Source organism: Ictidomys tridecemlineatus, chromosome X, assembly GCF_052094955.1.
Source record: "Ictidomys tridecemlineatus isolate mIctTri1 chromosome X, mIctTri1.hap1, whole genome shotgun sequence".
Lineage (NCBI taxonomy): Eukaryota > Metazoa > Chordata > Mammalia > Rodentia > Sciuridae > Ictidomys > Ictidomys tridecemlineatus.
In genome coordinates, this window is record NC_135493.1 from 35,866,042 (window position 1) to 35,880,157 (window position 14,116).

The 14,116-nt window shown below is 40.5% G+C and overlaps 1 protein-coding gene across 4 annotated transcripts in view; it reads left to right on the top strand.

Moving 5' to 3' along the window:
- The first annotated feature begins 514 nt into the window (after positions 1 to 514).
- Amot (angiomotin) overlaps positions 515 to 14,116 on the top strand; it is a 67,254-nt gene continuing 53,652 nt past the window's right edge. Inside the window, exons 1-3 of one of the 4 annotated variants that reach the window (XM_078034356.1) lie at positions 515 to 980; positions 1,129 to 1,234; positions 8,677 to 8,745. The gene's annotated coding sequence lies outside the window, so the exon portion shown is untranslated. The other 3 variants (XM_078034355.1, XM_005323337.5, XM_078034357.1) reach the window with 3 other exon arrangements.

Sequence of the window (14,116 nt, forward strand, 5' to 3'; positions counted from 1 at the left end):
GGGCGGGAGTGGGGGGGGCGGGAGTGGGAGGCTGTGGGTAGTGAAGGAAGAAAGGAGGGTGTCTCTCAGAGCAGTGATCTCGGTGGGAGCCTGTTGGTAATAACAAGCAATAGGGAAAGGAAAACGAAGGAGCATTGCTCCTTCCTGCATTATTTTAAATAGGTTTGGTAGAAGCTGCTTTTCAGCATTTCTGTTGTTTTTCTTCCTCCCGCTGCGAGGCGGGGAGCTGCACTGACTCTCCCACGCGACTCTGATGCGCTGTTGCTGCTGATTTTTACTGTAGTAACCTTCCTCCTGGTTAGTCCCTGCGTGCACACACATAGGGCTTCCGTAACCAAGTCGTGTCCCGCTGGTGAGAGGATAGTGAAGGACCCCTGCTTTCACCCGAGCTCCAGGACGCCGCCGTTCAATTGTTTGAAACTTCCCCGCCCCCCGGCCCCGCCTCTCTTCCGTGCCCGTCCCCCGCCTTCCAGGGTCCGGGCAGGCTCCGGCCCTTATTTCCCCGCCCTCTACTCCGCCCTCCTCCATAGTCCACCCCCCTCGCTCCTGGGCGGTCCTAGCCGCTCACCGAAAGAAGAAAAGCCACCCATTCCTCCCCCTCCCCTAACCTCCCATCCTTTGCCCAGGAGCTGCCTTCATCGCAGTCACGCCCCTTCCTTCCGAGGAGCTTTCTGGCTGCCTAAACTGGTAGACCCCTGAATTACTCCTTCATCTCCTCTCTTTTGCCTCCTTTCCTCTTAGTTCCTACCGCCTCCCCCACTCTGCCACCACCTCCAGTCTGTCTAGCTTCCCACCATCCGCTGCTCCACCCTCCGGCCCGGTATCCTGCCTGTCCACTGCCGCCAAGGAGATCCCGGACGGAGCACCGAGGAGGGGAGCAGCCAGGAGTTGGGGCTTCCCCCCTGCCCATCCCTGGCCTCTGGCCCGGGACCGAAGCCACTTCAGCTAGCAGAGAGTCGTCATCTTCATTGCCTTCAGGGGTAGGAGACGCGTGGTTACTTTTCGCGGGGAACTGGGACCGAAATCCATGGTGTCGTGAACTTGATTGTGCCCTCGGCGTGAGTGAGTTGGTCTAGATGTGTGTGGGGATACCCGAATGTTCTACTTTTTTTTTTTTTTTTTTTGCAGCTGGCCACGAGTTTTCTGGGATGTACAGCGAGTTAAATTGAAGAGTGCGCACTCCTCTCCCATCCTACTTTGGCGAGGAGATGCTAGAGGGTACCACTACTTGATGGTACTTTTACTTCCTTGCCTCCTGTGTATCTTGTAGGTCTCTAGGTAATTAATCTTTTAAGGAACTAAAGACCTAAGGGAAGCTGAGGTCTACCTTAACATCCAGCATGAACATTCGTGCTTATCTCAGATAACTAGAGGGCTTTCTAGGTTTGGGGTGGGGGCACACCCTCCCTGACCCCCGGGCTGTGAATTCTTGAAGTTTTAAAGGCTGGGAGTAATCTACAACAGAGCTACCTCTTGTGTGTGTGTGCTTGTGGGTTTTGGTGTTGGTGTTCATGGTGAGGTGGGGGTTGCCTTTCCCAGCTTTATAAGATCTGAAGATGGCAGTAAGTAATTTTGCACTGTCAAGCAGGTGCCTTGAGTTTCCAAGCCTGGTGCCTCAACAGTAAAATGGACTTCTTGGTATATGAAAATGATGAGTAGGAAAAGTGAGAGGGGAAAATGACAGTCTTTATAAACTGTGAGGGGTCCCTGATAAATTACCGTTAATAACAATATACTGATAATTTTTAGCAAGTGACTCATTACAAATTAATGGTAGAGGAAAAGGGAAAGCTTATGTGAGAGTGTTTTTCAGTCTCTAGTATCATTTAGCAAAAGTTTTCCCACAGCTTGAGTTGATTTGTTCAGTTCTCCCTCTCCCTACCACGAGGAGTGGACATTGGGAGGTGGTTTAAAACTTTTATGAATATAACCTTCTCCCATTCAAAAGGAAGATAATTAGTCACCATAATCTTCAATGATGAAGGGCTAAGGATATTTAAGTGTCCTTGAGCTAGGCTTTGTGAAAAGTTCTTTCTCAGGCCAGCTTTTGTGAAGCCTCCTCAGTTAGACCTTTCAGTACCCCCATTTAGTAACTATGAATAGTCCGTAATGCCGTTTTGGACATGGGATAAATTTTCACCTATCTTCCACCTATCTTCAAATGGACAAGGACATTAAGGTCTTAAGAATGGTGGTGTTTAAAAACCTGTTACTGAGATATCCGTGGCCTGTTGCTTATTTGGGAGCAAGCTATTATATTTAAAATAATTCCTTTGGTTGATTTTAGTGGGGGAAAGGAAAGCAGGAAGGTAGAGAAGGAAAGTTACATGGCGACAGTTTTAAAGGCTATCAGGTTTCGGATCAGCTGGGAGGGAAAAGTTGGCCTGACCAAACTACATTTTGTAACTGGCCTGGGACATTTTAATAGCCAGGTGGTTGTAGAGTAGTTGCATCTATTTACAGAGGATAACTCAGGTTCCAGCTATTCTCTATGGGTTTATCCGGTGTCATTTACAGACACTTTCTGGCACAACATCATACTTCATTTGAGGTTACTTCTTTCTTTGGAAAAGTTTGTGGCTCTGCAAAATTTGCAAGAAGTGTTTTTTTTTTTTTTTCACAGCCTGGACGAGAAGTAAATTTAGGACCACAGTTGCATGTACAGTAACTTTCACGTGAACATTGTGGGGCTATTTACCTATTTTAAAAGGTTTTAGAAAGGGAATTTAAAAAATTCATATTCAATACCGTTTGGGATTTGGAACTTAAAATCTCATTTCTGGTTTATGAAGTAGGATTTATTAGACTGATGCATAACTAGGGCATTCTGTGGAGTTGCCTTTTCTGAAGTTTTATAAAGAATGAAGCAGATTCTTTCTAGAATGTTTTAAGAACCTTCTAATGGGACGGCAGAGGGATGGATGCTCTGACTTTGAGGTCCCATTGAGTGCCAGAATCCTAAGTGGGTACATCTGCTTCTGGGCCTCTCCTAAGAGCCCTCTCCCAGGGCCTGTGCCTTCTTTAAAAGGGTGTCTTTGTAATTAAGCAGCCATTCTCCCCCATCCCCCTTTCTTCCTTTGATCCAGCTTTTTAAGGCCTTTTTTCCCCCATTTGAAGACAAGAGGAGTTTCTCACACTCTCCTGCTCCCCTCTTAAGTTTTCTTTTCCTTTACCCCAGAAAAGTCCCCTGAAGTTCTCAGGATGGTTTGAAATTGTTTTGTTTGGGACAGCAGGGTGTGGGGGATGTTACCAATGAAGAAGAACAGAGGATATATTCCCTCTTGGAAAATGCTTGTGGCCAGGTAGTCTCCTCCATGGAGACTGAGCATTTGGAATGCATGAGAACAGTCTATTCTTAGGGACTGTCTGGTAGAAATTGTCCTTTGCACCCATTAAGCCCAGCTTAAACCCACTGAAAGGAGTGGAGAGAGGTGTGTGTGGTCGTGGCAGAGCCTTTTAGGATGGTAAATGGGTAGATGTTTCCAAATCTCCTATTACATCACCTCTTTCTCCCATGGATTCAGTGGATTTAGAGATCTGCTTGACAACTTAATTAGCTGGAGACTAAACCAATTTGTTTAGAATTGTGATCCATTGATTTCCTGTCCCCAGGAATTTTTGTTGGTGTTTTACTATGATGTGTTGTCTTTAGTCTTTCTTACTTTTCATTCCTTGCTGCCTTTTGTGGACTTTGGTCCAAAATCGAGGATCCCACCCCCAAGTCAGAGGTTACAATTTGGTCCAAGGAACTAAGGGGGCATTAAACATGCTGGCCATATTGCATTACCTCCCCTATACTGGGCTTCTGACCCTTTTTAGGCCGGGGAAAGTAGAGAAGTTGTCCCTTCCATACACATAACACACAATCTTAAAAAAAAAGAAAGAAAGTAAAAGAAAGAAAATAGGTCTTTTTCTTTATAGAATAATCCAACAGCTTTCTTTGAACTTTATATATACATAAAAATTACTATAACTGGATCTTCTCAGGAACATATTTATTGCATAAAGAAATACATTAGAAATTGTTGTAATGATTATTGCTTGAATTAAACGAGGTCATTATTTGGCTTTGAAAGTTTCTTTTTGTTGTTATGTAGGTTGGAGTTAATTGTCTAAGTCATTCTGACTTATAATAATGCTGGCCATGTTAGCTCCGGCCCACAACTGTTTGGAGAAGGGAGCTAAGATTACTTTCTGGAAATAAATTGTATTTCATGGATTTTGAACAAGTCTAAGGATGGGATGTCTAATTCATTTCGGTAATAGATTTTATTTCTAATTATTGTATTTGACTAACACAAGGATCCAGAAAAACATTTCTAGTAACTAATGGTAACTGATGCCATTTTAAATCTGAGACTCTATGGTAAGTTCTCCTGTGAGCCTATTGCTGTGAATGACCTGGGCTGTAGGCCCAACTCTAACTTCATTTACCACTCTTGGCAATCATCCTCCACTGTAAATTGCAGAGGTCAGGCCGTGTGATTTTGAGAGCCAGTTCTCAAAAATTTTTGGTTCTCTCTAGCCTTCATTATTGGATGCAAATGTGAATGATTGCTACTAGAATGAGGTGCTTTCTAGAAATACATGAGGTGCTTTGTTAGAAATTCAGTCATGTAGTCATCCTGTTTTTTTAAAGAGCCTGTAAAGATGTATCAATATAAATTCATTGTTTTATAGTTTAACAACATCAAATTGAAAAGCTAAGATGCTGTGCAAAACTTTATCAGAAATCCCAGCATCCTAACAGATCACCTGCATTCATTTTTCCTGGTTTTTTTCAAGTCCTTATGCCTGTACTAAAGTGAATTTTACTTAATTATAAGTCATAGAAATAGATAATGTTGTTTTAAAATAAGAGTTTACCTAAGTCCTTGCTTTGTAAACCTGTGTAGAGGAATGAAGTTGGAACCTGACCGAGTACACATGAAGCATCACATACGTTTTGTTTCTGTTTTAATAAATAATCACTAATCAATTTTCTGTGATTTGGGGGTTGTTGATAAATCTAACAAGGCTTTTACTTCTATTCTTATGACTGCCTGTTACCCTCCCCCATTCTTTTAAAGTAACAAAACAAACACAAACAAACAAAACTCACAAACAAAAACCAGGAACCACATTTTATTTTATCTAAATCATTGGCAATGATTCTTAAAGCACTGTATTATGATATCCCTTTAAAATGGTACAAATTTGGGTAGACTATGAAATCTCTGGAATGAGAAAGAAGCTGGCCAGCACAGATAAGCTAGTTTTATAGCTTTGAAAAAAATATGTTTAAATCAGCCTGAAAAAATAGCAAGAAAACTAAGGACTAAAGGCATTTAAATAAAAGATATGTAGGTGCAATGAAGTGGCTCACACACAATGGGTTCTTCACCATGTAGTTAAAGTTCAGTTCTGTGGACCTTTAATTTTCCTTTGATAACAAAGTTACAGCCAACATGAAATCTCCAATTTTTGATGGGGTCAATAATGAACTTTCTCTAAAATAGAAAAACAAGGTATGGATCTTTCATATTCATGAGGTACCAAGTGAAGTACAAGAATATTTTTTGTAATATGTGCTCACGGGGAAAAATTCAGATGGATCTATTTGCTAATATTTCCTAAGGCAACTCTTAAAAAAAATCTACTTAAAAAAAAACAACTCCGTGGGCTTGCTTGACATTTGTAAAGTCACTTTCACTCTTGCCCCAACTCCATGAAATGGCATTAGCCTGTGTGACTTGAAGCCAGGATCTGAGTTTCTCTGCCCAGTCCTTTTTGACTTGCCATGTGACCAAGGGTAGATGAATTAGCTGCTCTAAGCTTCAGTTACCCTTCTGGGAAGCAGGGATATTAATACTTCACAGAGGTGTTTAGGCATGCTTCATATTGGGTGCATGCTTTGAGGTCATTGGATGAAAGGTGTTTGCATGATGGTGGCAGAGCAGGCTTATTATAGGGTCCTGAGCAGGTGTTCACTTTTAATGAGCTTTGCTCTCTTATAACATACAGTGCCCTTTGGTGCCCCATTGCCTTACTGACTATAATTAAGATTGACCCTACATTTGTATTATTGACCTTCTCAGCTTTTTGAAAAACAATGAAACATTTTCAGACTCTGAAGTAAATTGAGGACCCAATAAGAACTCCAGCCACTGCTGGATTGATGAAGAACAGCTTCAAAAAGAGACATTTGTTGGAATGTGCCATAGTGATCAGTGAGTTCTTCAAAGCTCCTCCAAAATGTTAGAGTAAAGCAAATCTCTTCATGTCTGTGTTTTAAGGGAGAAAGTTTTGAGTAATATTTGCTTGTGACAAATACTGACGATAGCCAGTAACTGAAATCCAGCCATTGTAGTGTTTTTTGTACAGCTGGTTTTTATTAATGATGGAATATTTATGCTTGCTGTACAATTCGTGGCTCATTTCCATGTGTATGTCAGAACTTAAATACCCTCCAAGGCAACATTAAGATAACATTAAATATAAATGTGGCCAAGCTAGAAAGGATGAATTTGGGGGGCTCTCCCTTATTTTTAATGGTGTTGGTACAGATCGCACCAACTTCCCCCCATTAGGCATGGATACTGATTCATTTTTCCCTTATAATATCCGATAGCAAACTTCACATTGTGATCCTTTTGATATGGACAAATGATTTGCTCTCCGCTTTATAATGCAGATGAAACTGATGTATGTGTTTTTTAAGAGCATATTTCTCCCCCCCCCCCAACTGCACATGCTTCTCATTATCCAAGAGGCCTGGACTCAATCAGTAAAGGAGCAGAGAAACCACATAATTGAAAGGAGAATGACGGTGGTGCATACTTGGAATATTTGTGGGAAGGGGATTGCTGACATCAGAAAATGTAGTGGCCTGAGTGTTAACAGCATTGAAGAGAAATCAGCTTTCTGGGTTTCTGTGTATTGAGAATTATTTTTAAGAGTATAGAAATATGGGCCACATTTGACATCCTTTTACGAAGTTGTCCTGGAAACTTTGATGAAGATTGTTATAGAATAGTTCAATTAAAACCTTTCCCATTAGGAAGCTAATTAGTGCATCCCTTACTCATTTTGGTTCTTTTTAAGGGGCATGGATTTACATTGAGTTAGTGACTTTTTTCCATGTGATAGCAAACTAAGATAAAAATCACAGATGGGGAAAATTATTTAAATTGCCTATTTTAAAGAAATTGAATTTCCTCTTTATTACATTTAGGTTTTCAGTTTAGATTTTTGTTTTACTCTGTTTATACGCAGTGATCACATTTTAGTTTAGTAGCCAGTTTAACTTTCTGGATCATGGGCTGTAAACCAAAGTGTATTCATTTGAGTTTCCCATGTGAATTGGAGAAAGACAACTAATCATAATAAACCATTTTATTAAGGTAATATTTGATTTTCTTTCCTTCTACAATTACTTTCTCTCTGCTCTGTGTGTGTGTTGAGAGAGAGAAGGAGAAGAGAGGGAGGGACTGGGGAAGGCAGATTGTTTTTTTAAAAGCAAACAATTTTGGGAGCTAAGAAAATATTGATGACCCCCTTTACCCCCAAGAGCATTCTGTCTGCCTCAGGCTGCCAGTTAGGCTTTGGTTAGGGGAATGTGATGAGTTTTCTGACCTGGTGCTTACTGGGACCAGGCTAAGCACTTCTCTCTTGGTAGCCTGAAGGAGAGGGGTTATGGTGACAATAGGAAGGCAAGATTGCTAGCAGTCCCCTACCCTTGCCATTCTAGTGATGGAACCCAGGGCTTCTCCCATGATAAGCTAGTACTCTACCACTGAGTTACATCTCCAGCCCAGCCTAGCAAATTCTTTCTACTATACTCCATCTTTTTTAGGGGAATGAGTACTGGCCTCTCAGGTTTCAGGGCCATTTTCAGTACAGTAGATACTCTATAGTAGAATATATAATTTGGGTCTGCTGTGGTTTTCCTTTGTCCCATAACTTGTAGGGACCAGTTATTCTGTACATATGTTCCATGATGCTATCCCCAGAGTATATGTTTGCACTAGTGTTTGCAAGTGGGCAAGTTGGCTGGGTTATGTGATTTGTCATTTAACTCATCACTCCATAGTCCTCCTTGGGAAGGAAGAGTCTAGATTTAGTTTTGCGGTGGCAGCTCAGTCAAACCAGGTTGCTAGCGCTTGCAGGCCAGTAGCAGGAGGAGGGGCTGCTCCTGCCTTGGGAGAGTGACTCAGGCCCTTTGGCATGAAGATATGAAATGCTGGCCCCTGTCCATGCACCTGCTTGGATGCCACACCTGCACTACACACCTGAGACCCACTCAGACACAAAAACCAGACCATAGGAGGAGGGGACTCCCTTCGAAAAGGTTCAGCAAAACAGGGAGCTCCCCTGGGAATTACATTTAGCCATCTCAGTGTTGGTTTGCACAGACATCTTATATATTTTCTGCTGGGTGCAGCTCACTCACTTGCTCAAGATATTGTTGGAGTGCTAAAGGAGTTTGCTTTTTGAGTGGATTTTTCTTGTGAACTCTCCTCTTAAGAACCAGAAAGCAGTCTGTGGAGGATTTTGTCTTATAATTGAACATAGGGCCGAAAGTCAGACCTGGCTTCTCATCCTGGCCAAATTAGTTACCATTAGCTATCTGTTCTGAACTTGAGCTTCTCCAGCTATAAAATGGAGTTAATTGTATATGCCTTTATTTCTGCACAGAGCTGCTGAGAAGGATAACAGAAGTGAAAGAGTGTTTGACTTCTTAGAAGGAAGACTGAAGAACTAAAGGTAATAATAATAAATCCCATATCTTTCATATCTTTTCTTCTCTTGCTGTTGCCTCTAGCAAAATCTTTAGGAAGAAAGTTGTTATTCACTCAATATGCAATATAATATATATATGAGAGAGAGAGAGAGAGAGAGAGAGAGAGAGAGAGAGAGAGAGAGAGAGAGAGAGAGAGAGTTAGTTTTAGGTGTTTGTGCACATACAGTGAAAAAAATCACACACCTAGTCTGTGTCCTCTAATATCTTACAGTCCATCCATTTTCATTTCCATTTATAGCTCAATACATTGCTGTGATTTCTGGCTGGACACTTAGAAGCATAAATGGAGAGAATTAACTTTTATTTTTCTCTCTGTGTGAAGCCAAGGGCTTCCATCCTTAGAGCAATGTGTTATTTCAATGTTTAGATTGAAAGTATATGGTGGCTAGGCTTGGTGACTTACTCCCATAAACCCAGCTATTTGGGAGGCTGAGGCAGGAGGATCACAAGTTTGAGACCAGCCTGGGCATCTTAGCAAGACCCCATTCAAAATAACATAAAAGGGGTGAGGATGTAGCTTAATGGCTTTTCACCTAGTGTGTGCAAACCAGGACTGCCAAAAATAAAAAAAAAAAGGATAAGGTATATGGAGGGGGAAATCTTGGAGTAAATAAAGGAATTTCTCTCACTTGCACATATGCAAAGTGTATAATCCTCGAATGATAAATTTTTCTAGGGTCCATCCTCAGTTTCATGTTTGAGTCTCTTCCATTTCTACTCTGTATGGTCCAAACCTTTTCTTAGGATCTTAGCTATTACTCATATGCTAATGACTCCCAAAGATATATCTCAGCTTGTCTTTGAAATCTAGTTAGTCCCCACATTCCATGTCTTGTACTCAGTTCATGGAAGTTTTCCCCTCAGGGAAGCTTTCAAGGGAGTGCTGAGTCCCCCACATTGTCAGAGCTGTTTGTTCATACCTCTGTTTTCCATTGCATTGTGACTCCTCTTCTTGCTGGGAGCTCCTTGAGGACTGGGTTACATTTTCTTTCTCTTTTTTTCCCACCCTGGGGCCTATATAACACCAGGTATGGCTATAGTTAAGTGCTCCCTCAATGCCTATGGAAAATAACACTGTGATCAGTGCTGTAATGATCATGTGTACAAAAGCCAGTAGGATCCTAGAGAAGAGGGAATCAGTTTTCCATATTGAGCAGAATTGGGACAGGGGGTACACAGAGATAGTAGAAAGCAAAATACCCTTTTCTGAGAGTTCTGGCAAAGAAGTGAAAAAAAAAATGCCTGTTATGGCTGCTCTCCCTAAGCCAGGGCCATCTCTGGCCTGTTGCCTCCTCTGCCTCAGTACTGGATAAATTTTATGATTGAGTCTACAAATAAACCTCAGTCTAAAACATATTGACTATTTAATACAGGTGCCATTTAGTCATTTAATATTAAATAGAGCTGACCTTAAAAGTGCTACCTTAACTGAGGCTGTGAATAGACTTATTGGTTATATGTTTAGTTTCTTCTTTTTTTTTTTTTTGTTGGCACTGAAAATTGAACCCAAGGGTGCTCTACTCGTGAGCTACACCCTAATCCCTTTTAATATTTTATTTTGAGACAGATTCTCATTAAGTAGCCAGGTCTAGGCTGGTCTTGATGTTGTGATTCTCCTGCGTCAGTCTCCTGAGTTGCTGGGATTACAGGTGTGGGCCACAGTGCCTGGCTCATGTATGTTTAGTTCTATCCAGTAAAATGTCCTTTAGGATATATTGAAAATTGGGATCTAAAAACTAACAAACTCAATTCTCAGAATGTAGCAGGCTATCTCACTAGAACTGAATGTCTTCAAGCTGACTGTCAGATCTTTCCAAGGGCAAAAATGAAAGATGATATAAGCCATTACAGGCCATGAACCTGTTCTCACCCACCTGATGCTTTTACTAATTAGCTTCTTGGCCGAATGGCAATTTGGGGCAAGTGCATGCAAGCTGGATTCCCAGGGGAGCCTGCATTCCACTCTGCCATTTCGCAAGCTGCTGGGATACTACACTGCTTCTCTTGGCCTCTCTCCCTCCATGGAGCCCTGCTCTGCTCTTTTGGAGAAATGGGAGCAGGAGAACTTTTCATTAAGTGAGCTAGAGATTTTATGGGGCTTTGGTATATACTGGTTGTAGTTTTTTAGTGGGTTGTCTAAAAACATTCATACATCTTGACCTATTAATTTCACTTCTGGGATTCTATTGTTACGAAACAATCCAAAATATCAAAAAAGACAAATCACAAAGTTGTTTTTGTAACATTATTTAGACTATCACACAAGACTGGAAACCATTTAAATGTCTTAATAATTGGAGAATGGGTAAGTGAATCTTGATGCACTCATTTAATGAATTATTACACAGCCATTACAATGTTTGTTATGAAGTCTATGCTACAATGCTTATGATAAAGTGAAGCGAAGGATCCAAGATATTGTGTACATTAGTATTTCATAGATTCATGGGTTGTGGCTCAGTGGTAGAGCTCTTGCCTTGCACATGTGAGGCACTGGGTTCAATTCTCAGAACCACATATAAATGAATGAATAAAATAAGGTTCATCAACAACTAAAAAAATTTAAAAAACTATATAAGAAGAACTGAAGAGAATATTCTATGATGTTATGTTTGGATTGAGGTGCTGGTATTAATAAATGATTTATTTTCTCTATTATAATATTTACATACTGTGCTTCTTTTACTTGTAAAAGAAAGTATAAATAAGAATAAAAGTGTGTAGTATGCCATCAGAGGCAAAAGATTGGTAAAGAAGGCATTTTCTAGGTGTATTCCTGAACTTTTCTCATTTTATGCTCAATTTGATTTTTTTGGGCCCCTTACACTTTTTCTGAGGTGATAGGGAATGAGATGTGATAGCATGGTTGAGTCCTCTGAAATGGATGTGGGTGTTGGGGATGGAGGGGGAGTGGCAACAGGATTCTCCCTGCAACCCAGTATTTCATGGCTCATTTCCACTTTAGGGTTGATCACCTTCATTGCCTATTAACTTGTTCAAGTTAACTGCTTCAGAGCACAGTAAAGTATAACCAGGACCCAAAATTGACCAAGCTTTTGAGTTACCATCTTAGAAACAGATCTCTCACACTGATCCTGAGTAAGATTTGGAAATATCGAGCCCTAGCTGTGGTTTAAAGATAATTTTTCAGCCTAATCTAGGAAAAGGTAGAGATAGGAGCAAAGAGTTGGGGCCAACTCTTTTCTTAAACCTTTTCTTAAGCTAATGCAGAGTTAAGTAAGAGCAAATGCTAATATGGTATTATGGTTACAAGATGGAGAACAAGAACCTGGGAGCATTGATCAGAGGGGATTTATGTACATATCTAAGTCTCAAGAAGAGAGATTTTGCAAGGAACTTCTGCCATAATTCTAGCTAAACACTTTCCTCTTACCTCTTAAAATTTCTCCTCTTGTTATTAATGTTTTACTTCCAACAGAACTGGGAAAATTAGTGGTGATGTTAAGCCAGATTTATAATCTCTTAAACCAGAGTATATTCAATTTAATAAATATTTATTAGGAATCTTCTCTGTACTAGCTAATAATACAAGATAATATATTGTAGTGAAAGGGCTCTTACCTTAGCATTTTGTCCTAGCTGCTTGGGAGGCCTTGACAAGAAGATTTCAAGTTCAAAGCCAGCCTCAGCAAAAGTGAGATGCTTAGCAACCCATTGAGACCCTGTTTCTAAATAAAAAATACAAAATAGGGCCGGGGATGTGGCTCAGTGGTCGAGTGCCTCTGAGTTCAGTCCCCAGTACCCTCTCCCAAACAAAAGAAAAAAACAAATAAAAAACTCTGCATTCTGGTTTGGTTCTGACCTCTTCAGCATTGTCATTTCGTAGAAAGAGGTAGGTGGGCCATTAAGTGATCTCCTAAGAGTCTTTCCATGACTTTGATGATTTAGGGATTGCTACACCAAAGACTGAGTTGCAAGTAAAGGCTTTTTTTTTAACTTCAGAAAATTGCTACTGCATTTTAGAAAAGGCTATTTTGCAATAATAATTACAGGAAATAGCTAAATTTTGTTGAGGCATTACTGTGTTCTAGGCACATAGATCCCCTATGAGGTGTGAGAACTGTTATCCCTGTTTTGAGATGATGAAATTGGACTTGGGGATGTCAAGAGGTAGTTAGAGATCCAGGATTTGAACGTGGGCAGTATGGCTCTAGACCACTTAACCATAGTGCTTCTACTGCCTTTTGAATCTTTAGGGATAACCTGCAAAAAGACTATTCTTTCTTATATATATCTCAATATGGACCAATCTGAAAGGATATGAGAATTCACTGGTGCCTCTTGCTTTCTGTGAGAGGTTGTAGAGTGTGTGTATGTCTGTAGTGTATATTTTATAATCAAATATATAGACATAGTTTCAGGGAAAACTTTGAACTGGCTCATTTCCATTTGGCTGGGAGTATAATTGTATAAAACAGGTTAACTAAGATTTTACAGAGAAACAGGTTTTCTGGATTTAAATTCTCCATCCTGGTTGGTGGAGTGAGGGGCCGGAACGAGTAACGGAGGCAGAACAAGGGATAGAGAGGAAGTTCTTATAGGCATATTGCAAAATGTTTGTGAAGGGGGAAAATTTGGCTTATCCTGGCCACCTTGTAATGTTTATTTTTCTGTGACTTGGCTTGTAAAACATCTGGGCTCTCACTAAGGTGTTTTGGCTCAGTCTCCCAGGTATACTGGGAGGGGCCAGTGATTGCAAATGAAGTAAAAATTTAGTTTGCTTTGCTATCCTGTTATAGAAGAAGTGGATGTAAACATTGATCTTATACTTTTTGAAAAAAGAACTATGAATATGCTTTCTTCTCCTTTACAGTATCCTCAGGGACAGTCTGTGTCCAGAAGGAACAAGGTTATTTTATTGATTGAAGATGATGTCAGACTCTGGCAGTGGCATGATGAAAGCTGTGGGCAAATTAAAATTTGCAGAGTTCATATTATTTTAGTTTTGTGCACGGGACAAGAAATCTTTCTTTTTCTTTTCTCTAATAAATAAATGGTGTAGTGTTTTTCTTCTTGTGAGACTATGTGACTCTTGAAATATAGATGAACATAAATTCTTTTTTTAAAAAAAGTGATAAACTGGAGAGGACTCTGCAAAGTTTTGCTCTCAGGCTGATTTCTTTTTCTGTTAAACACAAACCAAAACGGCCTGGGATGTGGGTGGGGGAACAATCTGTGTCCAGTTCACAGAAAGTGATTTGGGTTTTGAAAAGGGTGTGGAGGAGAGAGGACAAAATTAAGGAAAGAAAGTGAGATTTTGGACAAGTGTAGTTTTCTCACTGAGGAGCTGAGAGTCAGAAGAAAGCCAGTCAC